This window comes from Emydura macquarii, unplaced genomic scaffold, assembly GCF_026122565.2.
Source record: "Emydura macquarii macquarii isolate MOO-44397 ecotype Brisbane River unplaced genomic scaffold, CSIRO-AGI_Emac_v2 contig_2680, whole genome shotgun sequence".
Taxonomy (NCBI): Eukaryota; Metazoa; Chordata; order Testudines; family Chelidae; genus Emydura; species Emydura macquarii.
Window position 1 is genome coordinate 3127557 of NW_027132817.1, and position 22933 is coordinate 3150489.

The window sequence follows — 22933 nt, forward strand, 5'->3', positions numbered from 1 at the left end:
ATAGGCTATAGACTCCCTTTAATGCAAGAAACTTGTAACTTCCAGAGCTAATTGGGATAATTGATGGCCAGATACTCTTACTTTAGTTCCAGCATAAAGGGTGCATATAATCACCATGTGCACTACACATTACTACAGCTAGGATCTGAACTATAACTTTAGTGGTGTGTAGACACAAGTTCTATTGAGTGAACCTAAAGGTCCAAACAGGAGTCAATAGCTTGTCTTCATTGGAAGTTACACTAGAACTTCACTGGAAGTTACTTCACTGGAAGCTTCCATTTTCCTCTCCTTCTGGATCTACACATTAGAGCTGGTCCCTCCCTTGTTATCATCTGTAAAGTTTGCTGTCTGATTTCCAGGAACTAGTTCATGCACTTTGTAGAGTCCCAAACTGGTGGCTGGACTTGGTGTGATTGCTTTTGGATCATTACAATAAAGGAAATCTTTAAGTGAGTTTCTGGTGGTCCATATGAGTAAAGTGAACACCCATAGGAAGAGGCTTTGGGTAATTAAGACCTGAACCAGAATCATATTTGAGCTCTGAAAAGGTCTGGCCATGGCCTGAGCCTGTTGCCCTTTCTATTCAGATAAAGCCTCTAGAATGAAACCCTTAATTTTTAATTTTTGTCTTTTAATTTTTTTTGCCTTTTAAACTTCCTGGTTTAATCTGGGTCCAGAAGCAGAAAGGAAATACCACAGCAGCTGAAATATTGTGATTTATAGATAAAATACATTAATACAAATGTGAATGAGCTTCTGAAACATTTGGATATTGATCCCAACTGAACAGCACATCTGAATCACTCCCTATGTAGTAGTGGGATTAATTTTATCTCAGCTCGAAGTGATTCCTTGTGCATATTAGAGTATATAAATATATATGGCATTTCTCTAGATAAGTCACACACCATTTTGGTTTCCGCTCCACTTTTAGTTTTATTGTTTTATATTCATGTTATAAAACCTCAATAATATTTACTATTCCTTGACAGTAACTAGTGACAGAATTGTTCCTATCTTGGAAAACTGCAAACAAAAAATACAAAGACACCAATTTCTGACAAAGAAACAATTCTTATGACCAAATAATATGTACATTACTTATTTATTAATACACATGTGCACACACATACGCACACGTTAGGATAACTAGAAAAGTTTTAAAAAATCACACAGACCTATAAACAACTCAACTTAAACCAAGTTAACTACATAAAATAATTTACAAACAATAAGGAAATGGAGGAAAAGAGTCCCACTTGACAAAGATAAGATGCAGTATTGATAGTATCATTTTTTCTTCGGGAGTTTTCATTACTATTCTGTTGGAGAAGTTTATTATAGTGTTGTAGAAAAAGGTGTCCTTCCCAACTGTACTGTAAGCATGTACTGTGACCAGTCCTTCACATAATCTCATCTGTTTCTATTAATTCCCTCTCATAACCTTTATAGTCCCTGAGTTCATGTTCACATCTTCAGATAAAAATTGTAATTCAATCATTTTTCTTTATTTTAAAAAAATATATATATAACAGAATCCTATCTGTATGTCACCTCTAGCCAAAGCATCTTGAGTCCTTAAGTAATTTCTTTCCCTTTCTTTTCTTAGGCAGATCTTGATCTTATCACAGCTAGTAAATGCACTGCACTTTTATGGCCAACAGCATACCATTTCTGGATGGCTGTTAATTATCTCCCAAATTCAATGAAGTTTGATGAAATGCAGTTACTCTTCTCCTGTTCAGAAAAATCTGCCCTTTCAGGTCTACCTGCTGCCTAAAGGGACAATATTCTCATACCATTGATCATATGATTTTGACATACTGAATTTGTCAGAGTACCTATATGCTTGTATATTTGCAGGGTTCTGACCCCTATTTGATGGATTGTGGCCTTATTCATTCTAAAAACAACTAACCTGATGAGGGTGGTGCTATTGTTATATAATTTAATTAACCAATTAATCACTCTCAGAATCATTAGCAGACCATTCAAGTAACAAATCTGAAGTAAAGAAAGTTACAGTAATGCACTCCAGAAATTAGAAGAATGACTTGAGTTAATTACCAAATCCTTTAGAGAAACATTGTCACAGTGTTCTCTGGGAATCACCATATGGCTTAGAGCCCAACAGAACACTATGAAAATGCACCCCATCGTATTGCCAAGTAAAATAGCTATGATTTATAAGGTACATTTTCAGCATGTTGAGTGGAGAGTTAGACGTCTGACTGCTATTGTGACCAATGATTTTTATGTAGCCAAATACCATGCAATGTACTGAAAATATACTATACAGGTTTCAAATGTAGAAATGGCAAATTAGTTTATAAATGTGCAGCTCTGAGTATCATAGATTTTTCTTTTTCTCTTGAAATTTGATTCCTTAACTATCACTTATATTGATTCTAGTGGTACATACTGCACTATTTTAAAAAATATGACCTCCTCGGTTAATTGTGAATTCTCTTAAATTAGAATGAAAGCTCATTCTCCAGGATATCCACATTAAGAGGATGTTACTATATTGGATTAGATGTAGTAATTTCATTTAGTTTCTCTTGAAACAGTGTGTGAGCATTTATCAGTGCTTCTCCTGTCAACTTTAAAGGGAGTCAAACAGTTATAATCCCATGTACCATTTGAAAATATAATAGGCAAGAATCATGGAACCCAGTGTACGCTGTAATGACTACAACAGTTTGGTCTTCCAGAGGAAAGACGAAATTATGAATTTAAAACCATATTTCTTTGGTAAATATTGTTGACATTGTAATATGTCTGTCCCCATAAAGTTGTATGCAGTGTAGTTGTAGCCGTGTTGGCCCCAGGATATCAGAGAGACAAGGTGAGTGAAGTATATCTTTTATTGCACCAACTTCTGTTGGTGAAGAAGAGCTCTCTGTGGCTTAAAATACTTGTCTCTCTCACCAACAGAAGTTGGTCCAAGGAAAGATATTACCTCACCCAACTGGGGAGGTATAGGTAATAGGGTAAATTTCTGATAGTGTTGGATTGCACTGTACCTTATGTGTCAGTTGCAGTGATTCTCACACTGTTTCATGAATATATTGATGGGTTATGAACCCTTTTAGGTGAATCCCAGAATTTACTAGCTGATAACCAGGCAATGGTGGATAAGAATGTTGCTAGGGGAGATAGCTCCCTGACAATGTGTGTATTGTTTCTCCCTGAATGGATTGATCTGCACAGAGAAGAGCATGTGTTCTCCTGACCCAAACAAAGTTGCTCCTATCGATGAAGTGGAAGAGGTCTGTCCTCTGAATTGAAAAGTTGTGAGTTCAATCCTTGCTGCTTACTTTAGGGGTATGCAGAAGAAGGGGAGAAGGATATATGTGCAAAAATTAGTGCAATGACACCCCTGGGGTGGAATGATCTTATAATGCAAAATATTGTCTTTAGAAGTGAGTGTAGATGATATGTTAATAAGTGTTGCTATGTTTTTACTGTGTTTTTAGCGTTTGTAATTATTTAATGACAATACACTTTGAGAGTCAAAAATTTAAAGCTTTATAACTATTACAGCATAAATTGTCAAAACCATATGTCAAAATATACCAAGTTAATTACCTTAAATCAAACTCCAATAAGTTTTCAAGAAACATTTTTCTTACTTTGCCTATATATGTAAATTTTGATAATTTATGAAAATATTTTTTCATCAGTTTGTGTGTATATGGTGAAATGGATATTTATTGACACTTACTGATAAAAATCTAATCCTTCTGAAGCTAGTTACAAGTACAGTACCCTATGGCTGGACTGGTTGGGATTTTGATTAGGAGCCCATACAGATGTTCTTACAAAAGGATTTGAATGTTTTTGGGGAGGAGTTAAGACACACAGCAAAATGCAGTCTGACAGTTAACTTGAGGACGGAGCTGTTTTGCCAAAGTTCTGAAAGTAGTGCAATGTTTATGAAAGCGTTTGCTGTTGATTTTGTTGTTTTCATTTGTCTTTATCCAAAGTAGGAGCAAACGTTATGGACATACTATAAATAAAAATAGACTAGAAAATTATATCCTGAGTCAGTGTATTATCACAGAGAAACAACCCACTCCTGGGGACTGTGTCCGTCTGTCAGTAAGGCAGAAGGACTTAGGCAGTGCTATTGACAAATTGAGACACGGTGCTTTTGAAATTGCAGAATACTATTTTCTACTCCTGAGTTTTATAAAACAAATAGAATTATTTTAAGGCTCTGATTTGCAGTTTCAATAATGAAACCATTTCTGAAAAATGTCCCCTTCCCAAATCTGTAGATGGGGCCACTGAACAGTATATAGAAAACCTTGCTGTACTTTAATACAGGAAATCTCAACACTGTTTTTCAGATTCCAAAGAGTGTTTCATTGCCTAGAATATCATATGTTAGAGAACAATGTGATCAGAATGCTTATAAAATGTTGGAAAGAGAGAGGAACCAATATAATACCTCAAATATTTTGACACTGGTGATTTAAAAGCCACATAGTTATAGGAATGAATTTATGTTAAAGCCACATAAAACATTTACCAAAAATTGTCTTCAAAAAAGAAAACACACTTTATGTATACAACAGGTAATGGTTGGTTAGAAGAGTTTAACGAAAATTTCTGAATGCTGCCTCCTATTATTTCCATAATAGGATAGACACATTGTTAATATTATTGTTTGTTCATTGTTCACAAATAAAATACATGCTCCAACACAGATAAATGCATACATCAGATAAGTGGAAAACATTCACTTTACTTTTGAATCACAAAGAAGATTGAGTGCAGAGGCAATCCCTGACTTGATCTAACAGGCAATTAAACTCAGAAGTATGTACCTTTATTCTGGAAGGCATAAGGAGGGAGAAGTGGTGGGAACTCAGACTTTATCTAACAGAGGTATCTCAGGGGCTTTGTGCAATAACCCTTTAGATGAGAAAACAGGTTTTGGACAGCATCTGGATGTGTAGGGTAAGGGAGAGGAAGGAGTTGAAGATAATCTCTTGGTTACAGGCCTGTTCAGCAGGGTGGGATGGTGGTGTGTTCCATTGTAGCAGAGAACAGCAGGAATGGAAAGGGTTTGGAGGAAAGATCTGGAATTTTAAGGTTTAAATTATGTCTGCCTTAGCCTGGGTGTGCTATGATGGAAAGGATACAAAGCTCCTGAGCTGTTTCTAGGCAGGCCATGTCTCCACATCCCAGTGCATTACAATAGCTACTTCTGCAATGATGCCAGCCTCTAAAGACCTTGTTGGAAGCTTGTTTTTGGATCTATGTAATAAGAACTTCTAATTCTACTGTCAGACCACTGGAATAATGCCTGACTATTCCATATGTTCACGAAAGTTTAGAATTTTATTTTCTCAACTTTCTTGAGAGAACTTTTTCTATTATTGAATATGGAGTTCTGTTTTATCTGTCCTGATAAAAGTATTCCTATTCCTTATAGGATTATTTTGAACAATGGGATCTTTAGGAACTTTTGTTTTCCAGTTGACAACATGCACTGAAGTACATTCTTCATACGGTTTGTCTGGAAGTAAGTGTGCAGTTGCCAATGAAAAGCCCAAATGATTTGTCTAATCACCTAACTGCAATGCTAAATGCATCCCATTAGGTCTTGTACCTCATTGTAGGGATGACTGTTTCCCATTGAGTACCTAAACCTGTGCCTAATTTCTTCTTTTATGGAAGAGAAGTTGTAATCATCAGCTGTGCACTAAAAAGATATATGCTGACCCTGAGACACATGAACATTGTTATCAATGTGCATCTTTCTATGAGTAAATAATGGGCATACATGTTGGCAATAAATGCATTTTCTCTCAGATAATTAGGAATAACAAGCTCTCCTTGAATTTTCAGTCTAAACTGATAAGCCTATTTTTATAATGATTAGTGGCAAGTTGACATTTGAAGGTTGGGTCCTTTGTTGAAGTATGTACTGTACAGAATGTCTGGTTTTTACAAGGATTAGAATGTTTACAATGCAATAAACAAAACTCTCATGACTCTTCCTTAAGTGAATTTTATGTCCTGACTAAGGACACAAACATGTTGATACCGACATATGAAAATTTTAAAAACTGTATTACATAGGCAAGTAGCTCCAGCTATCTTTAGGGAAGAGTTAATTAGAAAACAATGTTTTGGATTGTATTAGAGTTATAAAACAATTGCTATTTGTAAATTATAAAGCAATAACAAGCATTGTACTGAATCAGTATCCAAATGTTGATCAATGTTCTAATGTTTGTCATTAGCAAAGGAAGAGAGAGAATTAAGAAAATTTATTTAGAAAATATACTGTATTCTGTATGTTAAGTGAAATCCTCTCCCTTGGGTCTCAGCTGTCCAATTACACAAGAAACTATAAATATGAAGTGAGATGCAAGAAGGTGCTGGACTACTGAATATAACTGCAGACTCAATTATTATTATCCTGCAGAACAGCTTCCTCCTGAGTATGAAATATCTATCCTCATGGTCACCATAATCAGTTGTTCTTTACGTCAATCATAATGCTAAGCTATCCCTGTCTGGATTTTTTGCTTTTTCTATTCAGAGAAATAGATTATCTTCCTGTTTAGATACCAGGAGCTCAGATGAAAATCAAGCTGAAAGAACAAAGGCTTTAACAATCTTATTCTCAGAATTGGAATTGCTGTCTAAAGGAGTTGAAAGGATGGCACTGCACCAATCAAATTCTACTCTTGGCATTCTTAGCAAGAAAGGAGTTGAGGTGAAATCACTAGGTAAAAGCATTCACAAAAATACTCAAGTTTCCTCAGCTAACAATAAGAATGGGTGTTCTGGAGACTATCATTAGGACCTGAAAGATCAATTTCTGACCAGATAAAAATAAATCTGAGTAGGAATCATTTTAAAGAGCAATGAATATGTAATTACTAGACCTATGGGATGGTGAATGCTCACTAACTAGTCAAACTACTGGGAACAAAGTATGAAATTCATGGCCTGACTCAGCATAGCCAGGAATATAAAGGAATCCTGAAAAATGTACAAGGAAAGGAGTTGCATTGGATGACACTCAGATGTGGCTGGAACATTACTGCGGTCTGAAGATAAGGAGTGATATACCAGGCATGAGCCAACAATGTCTTTTCCTACAACCCACCCATTCAGTCTGGAGGATAAAGCTGCGGGGTAGCCAAAGCCTCTGATTATAATCATGTTTCAGTTACACCAAGCAGATCAACACTTTTGTCGGTAGCCAAGTTATGATCAGACAGGGCTTTGCTGGCTCCTAGACTGGCATACCATAAGATGCAATTAGTAGCAGAATAATAGCTTGAGCTGGGAGACAAGATATATATTGATTAGCCTTTTGCTGTCACTGTTTCAATGCACAGCGGGAGATTTATATGTTTAACCTAGTTTTTTGACACACTAATTCTACTGAATGCTGGCTCTTCAGTGAAGACTGGTCAAGTGGTTTCATTAGCAAAGCTTGAGCCTTATTTTCAAACTGTGGCATTCAACTGTGAGTCTAGATGGGACCTATGCTTGCCCTGTTAAATCCAGGCAGAGTTAGTGAAGAGCCATATAGGGTTCCTCCCCATACTGGCTATCACACACCTGAGGATTACAGGAGTGAGCTGGATATACTGTGAATCCTCCTAGCAGCCAGGAATGACAGAAGAGGTGGGAGAGAGAACAGAAAACACCGTTCTTTATTGTCCTCCCTACAACCAGGAATAGGGGCAATATATATTTTTAAAACTTGCCATAGCTGCTAATTTTTATTGCCATCTCTCAAGAGTTTGCTTTGTCCCTTCCTTATTTTTGATAACTTTTAAAAATTGCTGCAAATTTATATGTAACTCTGCCCTCCCTACTCAACTCATTATCATTATAGTGTGTAATATACAGTATTATATGGTGTCCTGCAATTCTCTTACCCCTTAATTGTTTCTGTTCCTCTTTCCTTCACTGTTCTCCCCATTCATTATTTTACTTCAGCTCTTTCAATTTTATTTATTGTTCTTCTTTCCTTTCCTGTACTATATCTGATACTTCCATTCTTCTGTGTGCTCTTTCCTACTGTGCAATTCTCATCTATTGTTTCCCCATTTTCTTTTTTCCCCTCACTGACCCATCATGTTCCATCTGTAACCCCTACCCATGTCTTTCCCTCCACCCATCTCGTCTCTTTCTTCTCTCCTTCAGTTTCCCCCTTCTCTTCTTTATTTGTCCCCATCATACCCTCAAACCCTGTCAGATGACTCTGTACTCAGGAAGGCCCTCATGGGAATATCCCAATCATTTTTCCTTTGGTCCCTTCCTACAGCCAGATTTTGTCTCCCTGGCTCCTCACAGACAGATTTCCCCTTCAGTGCATCGGAGCGAGAAATTCCTGAGATCCCACACTCTCCCCAGCCAGAATTCCTCCAAATTCCCCAAGGAATTTCTCTCTGTTCTTCAGCCTAACAAGGATTTTTCCCACAAAGTCCCGCTACTTATGCCACTCCCCATATCCAGGCGAGCACTGTACAATGCATTTCCTTGTACATGCTTTACAAAGGCAAAACGATGAGAGGCACTTTCCCCAACTTTTACCTTGGCGGGGGGGACAAAAAGGATTTTCCCCCTGAATTTTGCTGGCTAAGGTAAAGAGGGAGGAAAGCTGCAAAGCGGGTAGGGAACATTTGCTCAGCAGACTCTCCTCTCCTCCTGTGACAGGCACCTAGCAGCTGTTTAGGTGCTGGGCTCAGCAGCAATCTCACTTACTGCAGTCTCTGCCAGCCAGACTATTGTGTCCCCTGCGGGGATGGCAGCAGGCTGTAGTTAGCCTCTGCACATCTTGTTCAACTCCCTGTCTATTCATGTCCTGCCTCCTCCTGATTCAGGGCCTCCCTACACACAAAGCTTGCACTAGTAAAGGATTATCAGTGAAGTGCAATTGAAAAAAATATTTCATTTGGAGTCAGGGAGTGGCAGGTGTCTGGCTTTGCAGGGAGGGAGCTGAGGAAGAGTCACAGCCACTGGCCTCCCAACCAGCGGTAGCAGTAGCTGGAGCATTTCCTCCTAGGAGACAGGTGTATGTGGGGGTGGAACCATGGTGGGCGACAGGGTGGAAAGGACCCTTTCTGGAGTGAGGTGGGGGAAAGGAGCTTTGGAGTTGGCAGGGGAGATTAGAACCTTAGAAGAAGCAGGGAATAATCATGTTGGGAAGGGAAACCTTGAGGAGAGAGCAGAGACAACTAGTGTGGAGATGGGGGGAAAGAATAGGTGGAATTGGGGGGCAGGTGCAGGGGGAAATCTGGGAGAGGACAAGGTGGGGCTTTGGGAAGAGATCAGGGCCTTGTTTACAAAAGTTGCAAACTCTCACAATAGTGGGGGTTTTCCTTAAAGCCTCAGAGTCTGGATTTATGTTATCTGGAAATTTCAATTTAAAAAAAAATTTAGCCTCATGGTTGTGCAGAAAATCTGGAAAATATGAACCCTAAAAGCTCAACCACTAGAGGCAGAAACTGCCCTGACAAGATACAGATTATTTTATAAAATCTCATTTGGATTTTTATTCCAATGTCATGATTTTTTATTGAACAAATGTTTGGAAGGCAGGATTATACCTTGGTGAAGGAGAACAAGTACCTTAGGGAGGAAAAAACCTGGGTGGAGCACAAGGGGAGAATCTTTGGGACAGAGGAGATAGGAGCAGGGAAGAGATAAGGGTAGACCTAGTTTGGAGAGGTATGGGGGATTCTGGGTCCCTTGGGGAGACAGAGCAAGAGAGTGGGGGGTGAGGATCTAGGGGAGGAAGAGAGAGAAGAAGGGTGAAGATGAGGAAGCAGCCGGGATGGGAGGAGGTATCTATGAGAGGCAGAAAGAAGAGGGAGGATGGAAGACCTTGAGTTGGAGAAAGGGTTATAAGTGGTGTCATGAGAGGTCAGAGTGAAGGGGATCATTATGGGTTCTAAGTTTCTGAGACACTTTAGGTGCAAAGGACTATTTGAAGAGATAAAGAGGAGCAGGGGTGCCATGGAGGGGCAAATATTTAGGAAGGAATAATGGGGGACTTTCAGAGAAAGGAGGAGAAAATGGGTGAGGAAGATATAATCAGAGGGAATAAAGGAAGAGAAACAGTAAATCATACCCACACTGACGTAATGCTTTGAAAGACTGCATGGTAAAAGTATATAAGGATGCTCACATCATAAAAAAGTAACTAATAAAAACTAGTAATAGAACTATGAGTTCATGTATATTTGTGCAGACATCCAAGTTGCTTTATGTAGTGCCCCAGTTACCTGGAAGCAGTATCAGCTCAATGATTAAATGTTACAAACATGTTTTTATGGACAAAGTCCTCTTTGGTTGGAATTCCAAGGGGAGCAGGTGTAAGGATGTTTGGTGATGAAGGTCAGGCCAGATTCCATTGGGAATGCGTTCATTAATAAAAAAACAACCCGTCCTCCCTCCCCTCCCCCCCAAAAGAACACGCAAGCTCTGTTCTGTTCTCTTGTAGCTGGATAGGAATAGCTCCAACAGGCAAAGTTTTATGCAAATATATATGTCCTCTCTGCCTTTTGCCTAAGATCATGTTATTAATTTAATATCAAATATCTCTATGAGAGGAATACATCCTGCCTTTAAAGGGGTCGGATTTGAAAATTTAATAGGGTTTTCCCTTTTTTAGCTAAAATAATCCTCTCTCATGAGTATTTCTATAAACTTTACTCCAGCAAATTCACCTATTGAAAAATAATCAACTTAGATTTAATATTATCAATGACTTTATGCTTATTAAGCCCAAACTTTCATCTCGTTCCTTGTCGTTTATGTACAGACCTACATCAGTTTAATGATCTCTGCCATTGCCAGATGTATAGGCAAAGAGCTATCTATTCTGGGCTTTATACTGTGCCCATCACTGTGGTATTTGGAGTGTATGTTCAAAAGATTCAGTCTACTGTAGTCTAGAGCTGAAAACTCTGTGAATGTTTTAAACATTAGTGTTTTCTGAAGTTGTGGTATCAAAGTGTTGTGCATTCTGCATCTGTCTTCTGTTCTGGAACACCCTTGGAAATAAGATGTTTTATCTCGGTGGGAATTTCCCTGTAAAATACTTAAAGAAAGAAGGAAAGAGAAAGAGAGTTTCACATTGTCATTAAGAAAAGAAAATTCACCCACATGCCAGGGAACTGCCTTCCCAGGATTGGTTAAATGACACACAGCCTTTCATGTGTATGTTGCTAGTTTGAATTCAGGTTGCTACTGACTGTCACTGCTTGGTTATCTATTTGAAATGACTTAAGGCTGTATTCTCCTGAAGAAAGAAGTAAGTTGCTCCCATTTAAATCAATGGGAGTTACCTGAATCCTGCATGGGAAGAGCTGGGCTTTTTGGAGGTCATGTATCACAAACATCTACCTTCATAAGTGGCACACTGGTTAGTAGTTCAACAGAAAAGCCAGTGATTCAGGAGCAGGACTGATCGTAAACATTTGTGGAGCCTTACATTACATTTTAACCTTTGGATACTTCTATGTCCTACTCCCTCTAATCTAGTCTAGTCTACATAGGTTCCTAGAACTCATCACTGTAGTAGCTGAGTGCCTTCCAATAGTGCATTAAGTGATTTGACTAACATCTGTCATGTGTTTGTTCTCTCATCCTCTCCCAAGAAGTGTGTGCAGGCGAATGTTTTGTTTTGGCATTGATTTTATATATGGTATGTGTGTGTGCATACTGCTATATGTTTACGTTAGATAAGGCAAGGCCAAAGAAATGCACTTTGCACTTAGAGCAGAATGTGATGAGGTTAATTGCAGTGGGTCCTGGTGTGAATAACTGAGGCCAGCTGATCATTCACCAGGACTGGACCGTCCTCTAGCCAACTAGAAATGATAGAAAGTGGTACTAATGGATGTTACTATTTGAGAGTCCAGTGTCAGTGAGGAATCCAAGAGCACTCCTAAGTGATGGACTGAATTGACCAATTGTGGGTGTGTACCTTCAACCAAAGGAGACTCACCATGGCTGCAAACTCTTCAAAATGCCTTCCTTTGCCCAACAGCAGCCCCTCTCTTGCTCAGGATCAGCTTTAACCATTTGTTCTTCCATCCCTGAGCTGATTTTCTCCAAGCAGTGGACCATCTCAGTGGTAATGGTTAGGATGTATATGGTGAAGAATAAGTAGAATTGGCAGGTACTGCTGGGACTTCAGTCCATGTTGCACTTAGTGGTGGCACACACATACTGAATAGGACCTCAAAGAGAATTGATCCTTGTGAAATTCCACAAGTGAGGGATCTAGTAGTGGAGGTGCAGTTTCCCCTCACTATTTATTAGATTCTTATTGGATCCTACTATAGGAAGGATTCAAACCATTTTAGCTCATTACCCTGGACTCCTGCTATCTCTCTCAGGTGAGTCAGCAGTATCGTATAGGCGGTAGTGTCGAATGCTGCAGAGAGGTCCAGAAGGATGAGAATGGATGTCTTCTCTCTCTCTATTGACAGCAGGAGCTCATCCATCAGTGATAATGACTGAGACTGAAATCAGATTGTGCTGGCTCTAGGATATCAGCTTAGTTTGAAGTTGGCCTTTGGCTAACTTCTTTATGAGATTGCTCAGGAAGGGAAGATTTGACACTTGGTGGCAGTCAGCAAGACTCCCAACCCAACATGTTCCTGTATTTACTTCCAATCCTTCTCAGATACGATTCCCTGACTTCTGACTGAGGACTCCTTCAGCAAAACAGGATTCCCCCCTTCTTCACTCCCAAGATATTTCACTTCCCTTATCTCCAGACCGGAAAATGTAGTGCCAGTGAAGCCAGTCTGGGCAATGGAGATTGCAGAGGGAGAACTGGGGTGCTTTTCTTGGAGGCCTAGTCCAGACAGCTGAGAGAACTAGTAGTTCTAGATTCATGGATTATTAGGCCAGAAGTGACTATTGAGATCATCTGGTCTGGCCTCCTGTAGTACACCAGCCATAGGACTTCCCTGAATTAATTCTGTTTGAACTGAAACACATCTTTTAGAAAAACATCTGATCTTGATTAAAAAGTTGGCAGTAATGGAGAACACACCACAGTACTTGGTAGGTTGTTCCAGTGGATAATTATAATACGTTAAAAATTTGCACCTTATTTCTAGTCTGAATTGGTCTATCTTTAGCTTCTAGTGACTTGTTATATCTTTGTCTGATCGACAGAAGAACACATTATCAAATTTCTTTTCCGCATGTAGGTACTAAAGTCACCACTTTAACCTCTTCTTGTTAAACTGAAGAGATTGAACTCCTTGAGTTTATCACTATAAGACATTTTCAAGTCCTTTAATCATTTTTGTGGCTCTTCTCTGAACCATCTCCACTTTATTAATATCTTTTTTGAATTGTGGACACCAGAGATAGCCACAGCATTCTACTAGTGGTCACACCAGTGTCATATAGGGACTTAATATTACCTCCCTACTCCTGATTCACATTCCCCTGTTTATATACCCAAGGAATCACATTAGCCCTTTAGGCCACAGCTTCACACTGGGAGCTCATGTTCAGCTGATTATCCATTATTACCTCTCTGTTAGCCAGTTTTTAATCCATTTAATATGTGCCTGTGACACTCTGTGTCTGAGAACAACACTCATGAAATTCCATATTCACCAATGTCTTGTAATTATGATATGTTCTGTACAAAGTATGTTTGTGTGGTATTATTTTAAAAGTCTTGATATGCTGAACATTAATATCTGTTGGATTGTATTTGCTACTATAGTATATGAATACAAGGTATGTGAAATTATAAAATATTGCTGAAAATGCTATTAGAACATGTTGCAAGGTGGGAAATGCATACAAACAGCTTTTCAGGCACAACATCCTAATGGGCCATTAAGGAGAGTCTGCTCTCCCAAACCCCATCCCTAGACACTTCACCAAGAAAGCACGTACACAATGGAATACTCACTGACCAGTGAGAATGACCCCCCCACCCTCCCCTGTCACAAGCACCGATTGTTCCAGAAAGCTGAAAAGGACTATAAAAGAAGGGGAGTGACATCATCACTTGGCTTCACTCCCCACAGCTAAACACTTGAAGAAACAGCTGAAAAGACAAAGAACTATGGACTGGGAGAGGGGGATCCCAGGTGGGGAAAGCAGTCTCTGTCTGTGAATTGAAGATCTGTAGCCTGCTTGTACTATCTCTCAGGGTAAGACATTTCTGGATTCAAAACCTGTCAGAATTTGGACTGTGATCTTATTTTTATTTCTTTGGTAAATACTTCTAGTCTCTTTATGTTTACAACTTATAATAATTTAAAATCTATTTTTCTGTAATCTGTTTAATGTTTTATCTTAACCAGTGTGTTTTTGAGTGAAGTGCTTAGGCAGTTTTTTCTCTGTTAACAAAAGCTGATGCATGACTTTCTCACACTGAGGCTGTTCAATGGTGTGAGAATTATGGATGGAGGGAAACCTCATCTAAGGCTCCAGTCAGTACTGCCCTCCAGAGACTGAAATAGCATGAAGACTACCTACTTACACTATGAGTGTTGTCCATCCAGGTCAGGGTTGAATAATGCAGTGATAATAATGCAGTGAATCTTGCATTCTTTCTGCTTGGCCTAGTTGCAGACTCAGATTTTGTAATCAGGGTGGGCGATGGGTGTAGCCTCCCTGTTCAGTGGGTGCACTCCCCCTCCTCTTCCCTTCCCCTCTTGCCTGTTGAGGGGGCATCCGTTGCTCCAGCACAGCAATCTTAATCCTGGCCAGGTGGTCATGATGGAGGGGTGGCCAGGCCAAATATGATTGAGTGGCATTGTCCCCCATTCTCTCGATTAGCTCCACCACTATGCTGTACTCAGCCTGTACCTTTTCTGTAGGTAAATGGAGGACCGTAGTCTTTAATATTGCCAATTCAAAAATGTTTCAAGAGCACTACATCAACTAAAAACAAAATATTTCCTGTCGTTGTGATGCTAACACTGATTATGTGATTTGTTTTGACACAGTAGAAGCACCATTAGACCAGCATAAGTGGTAGAGCTGGCAATCCTCAAACACTCTTATTACTGCAAAAAGTTTCATTGCACTTGGAGGACGCTGGAATATCAATTTCCTTTCTCTCGTTCTCCCATAACTGTAATCCCTGATAAGGTATTAAAACAGTTGCCTCTGTCACAGAATGTTATCTCACTGAAGTGCTGTGCATTACTGTACTGTGTGTGGGTAACAGAAAAACTAAAATTGAAGAAGTATCACAGACATAAAATCATTTTCCATGTACCCATTGTCAACGTACCAAGATCTGATGCTCTGCACAGGCACCAGCAGTTCCTAGACTAATTAGGGGTGACATGAATTGAACCATACTATTGAGATTAGAAAATCCTACGCTTCAGGCCCATAGTATGCCTAGTTATAGTTCCTGTTAGCAGTAAATTGTGCCTCAGTATTTGCTCATGGTTTTTATAGTATGAACAGCTTGACTATCACCTGGGTATAGTAATTGTGTTTTCCCACAAATACTGTGAACCTAGATTCACTTGGAATTTGCATAGCCTCTCAAATAAAAAGAAGGATAAGGGAAATATTAGTAATTAAGCCATAAACCTGTACTTGTAAACTCTATTTGAGCAATATACTATTGTACAGTGAATTTGGTGGTTTTACACGCCTTCAGTATCTTAGTTTATGCAATTGTCTACCCACTAAATGGATTGTATCCCAGAAAAAATGGATTATGATGGTATTATATGTTTGGTAAAATGTTTTTTTCTTTTTTTAACATCCTTGAGCTGAAAAGGGAAGTCTTGTTTAATTATAACCAGTCATATGACATTGTTACTCACAAAGAGTAGATATAATGCATGCCCAGTGGACCTATCCCAAGCCATTGTTCACGAGACAATTATCAAGGGTCTGCTGATTCCCTTTCATAAGTTTTTCCCTTACATCAAATCGGTTTAAAAGGACCTGTATGATGCTATGAGTAAGCAATGGCATATAAAATGGCCTTTGAATAGAATGGGATTACTCCTTTTCAGTCAGGCCATAGTGACAAGTTTCCTTCTGTATAAAGTGAAGGTAATAATACACCTCTAGTGCTGTTAGTTGTTCTTCAACTATCATGTGCAGCAAATCTAATATTGATGCCATAAATAACAGGAGCTTAAATGAGAATTTGTTTATTATATTGACTCATTTTGGTACAGTGACATCATTTTCATACTGGATATCAGTTGATTGTTAAGGCTGGAAATGTTTTTCTTGACTTGGTTTTGCAAAATTTAAACTGGTATTACAGAAAGATAATTAATCATGAATTGTCTCCCAGTTCATTTTTCTCACAGAGAATCTGAATTTATCTAGCTTTCAAAAGAATAATTCTGCCAAACTGTAAACTATTTCACTTTGCTCCTCCTCAATTAATCATGTTGGGTTTAGCCCTTAAAAATATGAAAGAACAATGTTGAATTACAAATTGAAACATGGATGCTATGGACCTAAATTTTGTTCTAGTCCTACCTACCTTTCCATCAGGTTATCTAACTGTTGTGAGTAAAGCATAATAACTAACAAAAAATCTCGGACAAGTCATATCCCTTTGTTAGTTTCTTCTTTTCTTCTCCCCCATGAGGGGCTGTTGGTATCTTCTCTCTTCCTCTGCCTGGGTCAGGTTGTGGAGTGAAAGGCTGAAAGTTCCTCTCTGCCACAAATTGCATGGCATTTATTTGCAGAGGGAAAGAGAAGGCAGAAGGCAGAAGTGTCCTAAACATTCTGAAGGAGTTATTAAACTACGTCCTTCATTTGCTTCCCCCTTATCCTTGGAATGTAAAGAACTGTGTATGTAAGTCATCACTTTCCTTTACCTAGCTTGAATGCCAGACCTGCCCAAGCATGGGATCATGTTTACCTTTATTAGCTGTCCAACTCAGGATATAATTATATAGTTATAATTATATTCATATATATAAATTATATAATATTATATTGATAAATTATGAATTATATATATAAATTATTTATTTATAAATATTTATTATGTATTATAAATATAAATTTATTTATAAATTATAAATATAAATTATATAATATAAATTATAATATAATTTTTAATAATAATACTGCTTCAGCTGTAGGAGATTCTTTTACCTCAGCTGGTAGGAGTTTGTGTACCAGAAACAGAAAGTCTTGAGAATTAAGTGGTTGCTCAAAGCAGTTGCCAACTGCTGTGTTAGTTCCTATGCCTACTTGTTCCTAGTCCTACTCCTGTCTTGTTCCAGTCCTGCTCCTTCCCTGGACCGAGTCTTGTCTCTGCCTTATCTCAGTCTAGCTCAGTGGTTCTCAACCTTTCCAGATTTCTGTATCCCTTTCAGGAGTCTGATTTGTCTTGTGAACCCCAAGTTTCACTTCTCTTAAAAATACTTGCTTACAAAATCGGACATAAAAATATAAAATTTCACAGCACCCTATTACTGAAAAATTACTTACTTTCTCATTTTTACCACATCATTATAAAATAAATCGACTGGAATATAAATATTGTACTTACATTTCAGTGTGATATTTTAGTCTATTTTTCACTGGTGATCCTTGTCTGAAGACCAAGCTCCAGATGGCAGGGTTGAAGCATATAACTCAGCTTCACAGAGCCCACTGTGTTGTGGGGCCCTGGCAATTGCCCTGCTTGCCAACCCCAATTCTGGCCCTGCACTTGTGATCTCCTTAAACCCATCCTGTGAACCACCTGGGGGCTTCAACCTCAGACTGAGAAACACTGATCTAGATGGGTTGAGTACCCCCTGGAAGACCTCCGCGTACCCTATTGGGTACGCGTACACCTGGTTGAGAACCACTGGTCTAGCTAACTGGGCTCTGACCCTCAGCGCCACTTCCTGACTTCTGACTTTGATTCTGACCCTTGACTCTGGCATCTGGCCTCTAGCTATGACCCTTGAATCCTCTTCCTGGCTACTGACTCCTGCTCTAACCACTAGGCCTTACCACCATATCCCAGGCTCTGACAAGAATGATATTGGGGGCAGGATCAAAGCGGGCATATTATTTCTTATTTGGATTGCAGCAGTGCCTAGGAACCTCAGTCAGGAACCAGGACTCCATTGTTCTAGGTGCTGTACAAACACAGAACAAAATGATGGTCCCTGTCCCAGATATCTTTCAATTCAATCCTCAGAAAAGAGACAACAGTGAAAAGAGAGATAGAGGAGCACACGGAAACAATTATACAATATTGGTCAATGTGATAGTCTGTGGTCTCAGCACACCAGATGCCTAACCATTGTCAAGGTTCTTGTAGGCGCCACAGGAGGAGTTTGAAGAAGGGATTTGAATGAGAAAAATGAGATAGTTAGGTGATGGAGAGCTCCTACCATGTGTGGAGGGCAGTTTGGGAGAAAACACAAAGGTGTTTGTTAAAATATTTACAAGTGGGTGATGGAGGCTGATGTCACTGGCAGAGTGGAGGTGGGAGCAGATATCTTCGTAGGATATGAGAGGAGATATATAGGGTGGGGATAGGTTGTGAAGGGTCTCAAAAGCAAAGGCAAATAGTTTTTATTTGATACAGTGATGAAGGGGGAGCCAGTGGAAGGATGCAAAGAGAGGGGTGACGGTTAAAATGATGGGGTAGAAAAGTGATCCTGCAGAGCATTTTTAAATAAAAACAAGAGAAAGGGAAGCAAAGAAGAAGAAAGATGGGGTTAATTTAACAGGGAAAAGAAGAAAAAAATATAATAGAGAGGAAAAAAAGGAAAATTAAGATGTCTAGAGAAGAGAAGGGTGGACTGATAAGAAGGGAAAAATAGTATATAGAGAAAATAGGATATTTAGTCTGAGGGGACTAATTCAACCCTATTACCTTTGAACTTAGCTGTTTAGTGCTTGATCCTGTACAGTATTGGTGGGGAGCATTGTGCCCATAAACTCCAGGAAAGAGTTTAGCAGAATTTGGAGTGTAGTGGAAACAGGTTTTGCACTCACTGGATCTCTCCTAATGTATAATAGATGGACCCAGTAACTGAACATGGAGGAAAGCGCCTATTCAGAATGATGAGCATCATGATTAGGCCCAGTTCTCCTCAGTACATGCTTACTGAGAGGAAGATTTACTGATCTTGCAGTTAAAGCACTGGACAAATAATTTAATTTTTGTGTGCCTCAGTTTCTCCATCTGTAAAGTGGGGATAATAATACTCCCTACATCACAGAGGTGTTGTATGAGTTAATTTGTCTGTTTTTGTGGGTTCTAAAAACCCTACAAATAAACTGTCCACCCATGCTTCCATGCTTTTTTACCTTACATATTTATGAGAAAAGTAACAGGCACAGAAGATTGACATCTATTAGCACTCTGATGGAAGAAGTATGTTGTGCTTAATTTTACTGATGCTCACACCAAGTCTTCACTCACATTTATGGTGGAGGCCTACAAACTTGTGCACCTGGCAGTGCCAGACACAAAGACTTAAAGTATCAAGGCAATACCAAGTGGAATATCTACCCTTCCTGCTTTAATGAATCAGCAACCTTCCCAGTGTGCAAATCCAGTAAATGGGCCTTGAACTGGGCGAGTAGGGTAGTAACTTCTGACATAATCAGTGAACTGAACTATCCCCAGAAATCTTTGAGGACAGTGGGTGAAATCCATCTCAGTCCTTTCTTCTATTTACTTCTTGTTATCATGAATATAAGCCTTGCTGTGCAGGCAGTTTCAAGAACAGTCATCTTGGACAAAGATTTAAGACATGTTTGCCAATTTTAGCTGCAATAAAGAATTTCATTAAATGTCAAAATTGACCTGCACTAGATAAGTCGATTTTTTTCTTTAACAGAATAGATTTCCCACTAGTAAGGAAAATAATGTAGTTAAGGTGGGACTTTTTTTAAAGGTCTATTTAAAGTAAAGCATTGCAAAGCACTTAAGGTCAATTGGAGAGAACTTAGATATTTTTTTACTTCACTCTTAAGAAAAGATAATTTGATAGCAATTCAAGAAGGCGTTTAAACTTAAATGTAGATATAATGGCCTAAAGGTGAAGCAGATCTCTTCAGATTTGAGAAGCAGAAAACATTAACAAACAGTACAGAAACCTGCTAAGTAAATGGCGCAGTGTTGTGCCTTAACCAATATATTGACACACCACATACAAAGAGAAGCAGATTAAATTGACAGCACTATTACAAGGGGTGTGAATCTAAGGATACAGAAACTAACGGTTCTGTCCTGATTTTCCTTAAACAAAAAGCAGTCTAATTTCTCAAAAACTGAGTCAAGTGAGGGGAAAATGTACAGATTTACTCTGTATAGGCTTCCTAGTTGCTTTATCATCATTTAAATTCTTTTAAGGGCTCTGCCAGACCTTACTTTGCCTTGCAGGCTAACGTTGAGTGAACCCTAGTCTCTGAACCCTCTTATGTGTTCCCCTGCAATGTCCATCTCTTAGTCACTGAACACTCTCAGAAATTACCAGGTAAGCTGTCTCCACAGGAAGAGTGCACACACCAGCTTGTTTGGTTCAAGTAAGTAGCAGCTCCACTATAACATCATAGACCTTTTGTCACTGTAAATATATCTTAATCATAAGTTTATTATCACTGGCTTAGACTTGAGAAATAGCGAGTAAGGATAACAAATGGAAACAGAAATGGTTACCTAGCAAACAAAAGAATAACATGCTTCCTATCTTCCAGGATCTCCAATCAGCCTGGCTGGGATTCCCCTTTCATGAATGCAAAAAGTATTGTTCTTTTTGCTCCTTCAGTGAAGGATGAAGAGGTGAGTTTTTTACTTCTTACATTCCCCAGTCATTGTATTTGTGCATGCCAGGCTAACCCTCGTGGCTTGTTTTTCCCCCCGTGTTCTTACCTGTTGACTTTATGTATAAATGGGGCTTCCGTTGTGTTGGCTTACATCTTGAACTACATGGTTGACACAGGGACCAATAAATATACATCCCTTTTTCTGGCAACACCTGTTTATCAACCCTGCCTGGGACAGTCTCTAAAACTTATTTTTAGTACATACAACAACTCTTTAAATATCATCCGTACATTTGTCTTGCAATGATTATAAGGATCCGTATGACATAAGCTTTTATTAGCCACCTCACATGACATCATTTATGGATAAATACTGTGAAAACGGATTCCCCAGGTGTAGTGAGTTTGTCGTGCCTGTCAAGAGTTATTGGTACAGGGCAGTGAACACTTTGCCAGCTGGCACCAGTGGGCCTCTGTGTCATACCTTCCCCATGACACTAACACAGTAGGATTAGCCCCTGGCTACTCCGCAGGCATCGGTTTAAGGTCCTTCTGCTTGGACAGGGAATGAACTGTTAATTTGCACTTCATACATTCTTTTAGTCAGTAGACAATTCCAGTGATCATCAAAATACAGTTTTGTGACAATGTCATAGGTTAATTTGATACACGAGGTTTTCAATTTCTCTAGTCCATGTAAGGAGATCAGCACCACCGATAGCATTTAGCCACACAGATGAAAATCAGGCAGAGAGGGAGAAAAAACATCATGGACTTTATCCCTTCTAATTAGTCTAACAAAGGTGGTGACAGTATCATAATGTTTAGCCATGTATAAAAATATAGTTAGCTTCAGATTTAAAACTTCTTATAAGTAGTAAATAGTGATAGTTTAGAGCAGGTTTAGCTAGAAATCCAAAATGTTGACCACAATTATTTTATATTAGAGAAGAAACAAAATGGATGTCGTAAGATAAACTGACCAATAGCAGACAGGTAGACTAAGGTGAAATAAAGGTCACTCCTAAATACTTGAAGGAAGGGATCAGTTAGGTAGGAAGGAGGTTTTCAAGGAGGTCCAGTTCGAGTGACAGGTAAAACTAATTAGCATATCAGAAAACTGATTGGTCAAAAAGACATCACCCCTCTGGGAGGGGACTATGCTAATGACTGGCATTAAGAAAGCAACCAATCAGGAAAGGTCATTAATCATATGTAAAGCAGAGAGCTAACAAGCTTGCGTGGGTGGTTTTGATGGCCAGAGGAGAAGAAGACAATATATGAGAAGAAGAAGCAGTGGCGGCAGCAGCAGCAGCAGCTTGACAGAGCAGAAGGACCCCCTAAGACGAGTCAGAGGGATTTGATCAAGAAGGAAAGTAAGTATAACTCTTCTAATGATAAGGAATGTATGAATATGATTGTAAGTAAATCTGAATGCTTGCATCTGAATGGTCTCTTACCCTACCCATTCTATGATAGCCTGATCAACGGTCATAGAATGTTCTTTTGTAGGAATGTTATTGAATGTATATTATTGTAATGTTACTTTATAAATATGTGTAAGGAATCTGGGTGCTACATTATAATAGGTTTGCCTTTCTATTACAATACTATATTAATGCTTTATACATATGTATAAAGGGTCTTTCTCTGTACTATATTTTTGTAACATTGTTATGTCTGCTACACTGTGTGCTAGGCAGCACTAAGTATTCCCATATTATACCATAATGTTATGATATGTGCTAAGGAAATATATTGTGTTATGAGTATTACATTGCGTCTTTATGGTTTATGTTACATTTGATGGTGCGTCGCATTAGGTTACATAATTTATGGTGTCCTGCATTGTGTCTTGTGACCTATGCCATTTGTTATATTATGTTGATTTTCGATTTAAGAATCCAATTATATGAGAATAAGCATTTAATAAAGAGACATTTTGTTTTCAAAGAAATTACTGTCTGAGTGTCAATCCTTTGAGTGGAAGTCTGTATCTGTGGCCTCCCAAAGGTAAACTGGGGAGTTTTACAATGATCAAAAGGGAAACCCCTGGTAAACCCTTGCAAATCCCCTATGGTAAGCCACCTCTTGTTATCTACTTATAAAGACAAGGCTTCTGATTGATCCATTAGTATACCTAAGCCACTATAGGGTTTCTTGGTCCAAATTTCGG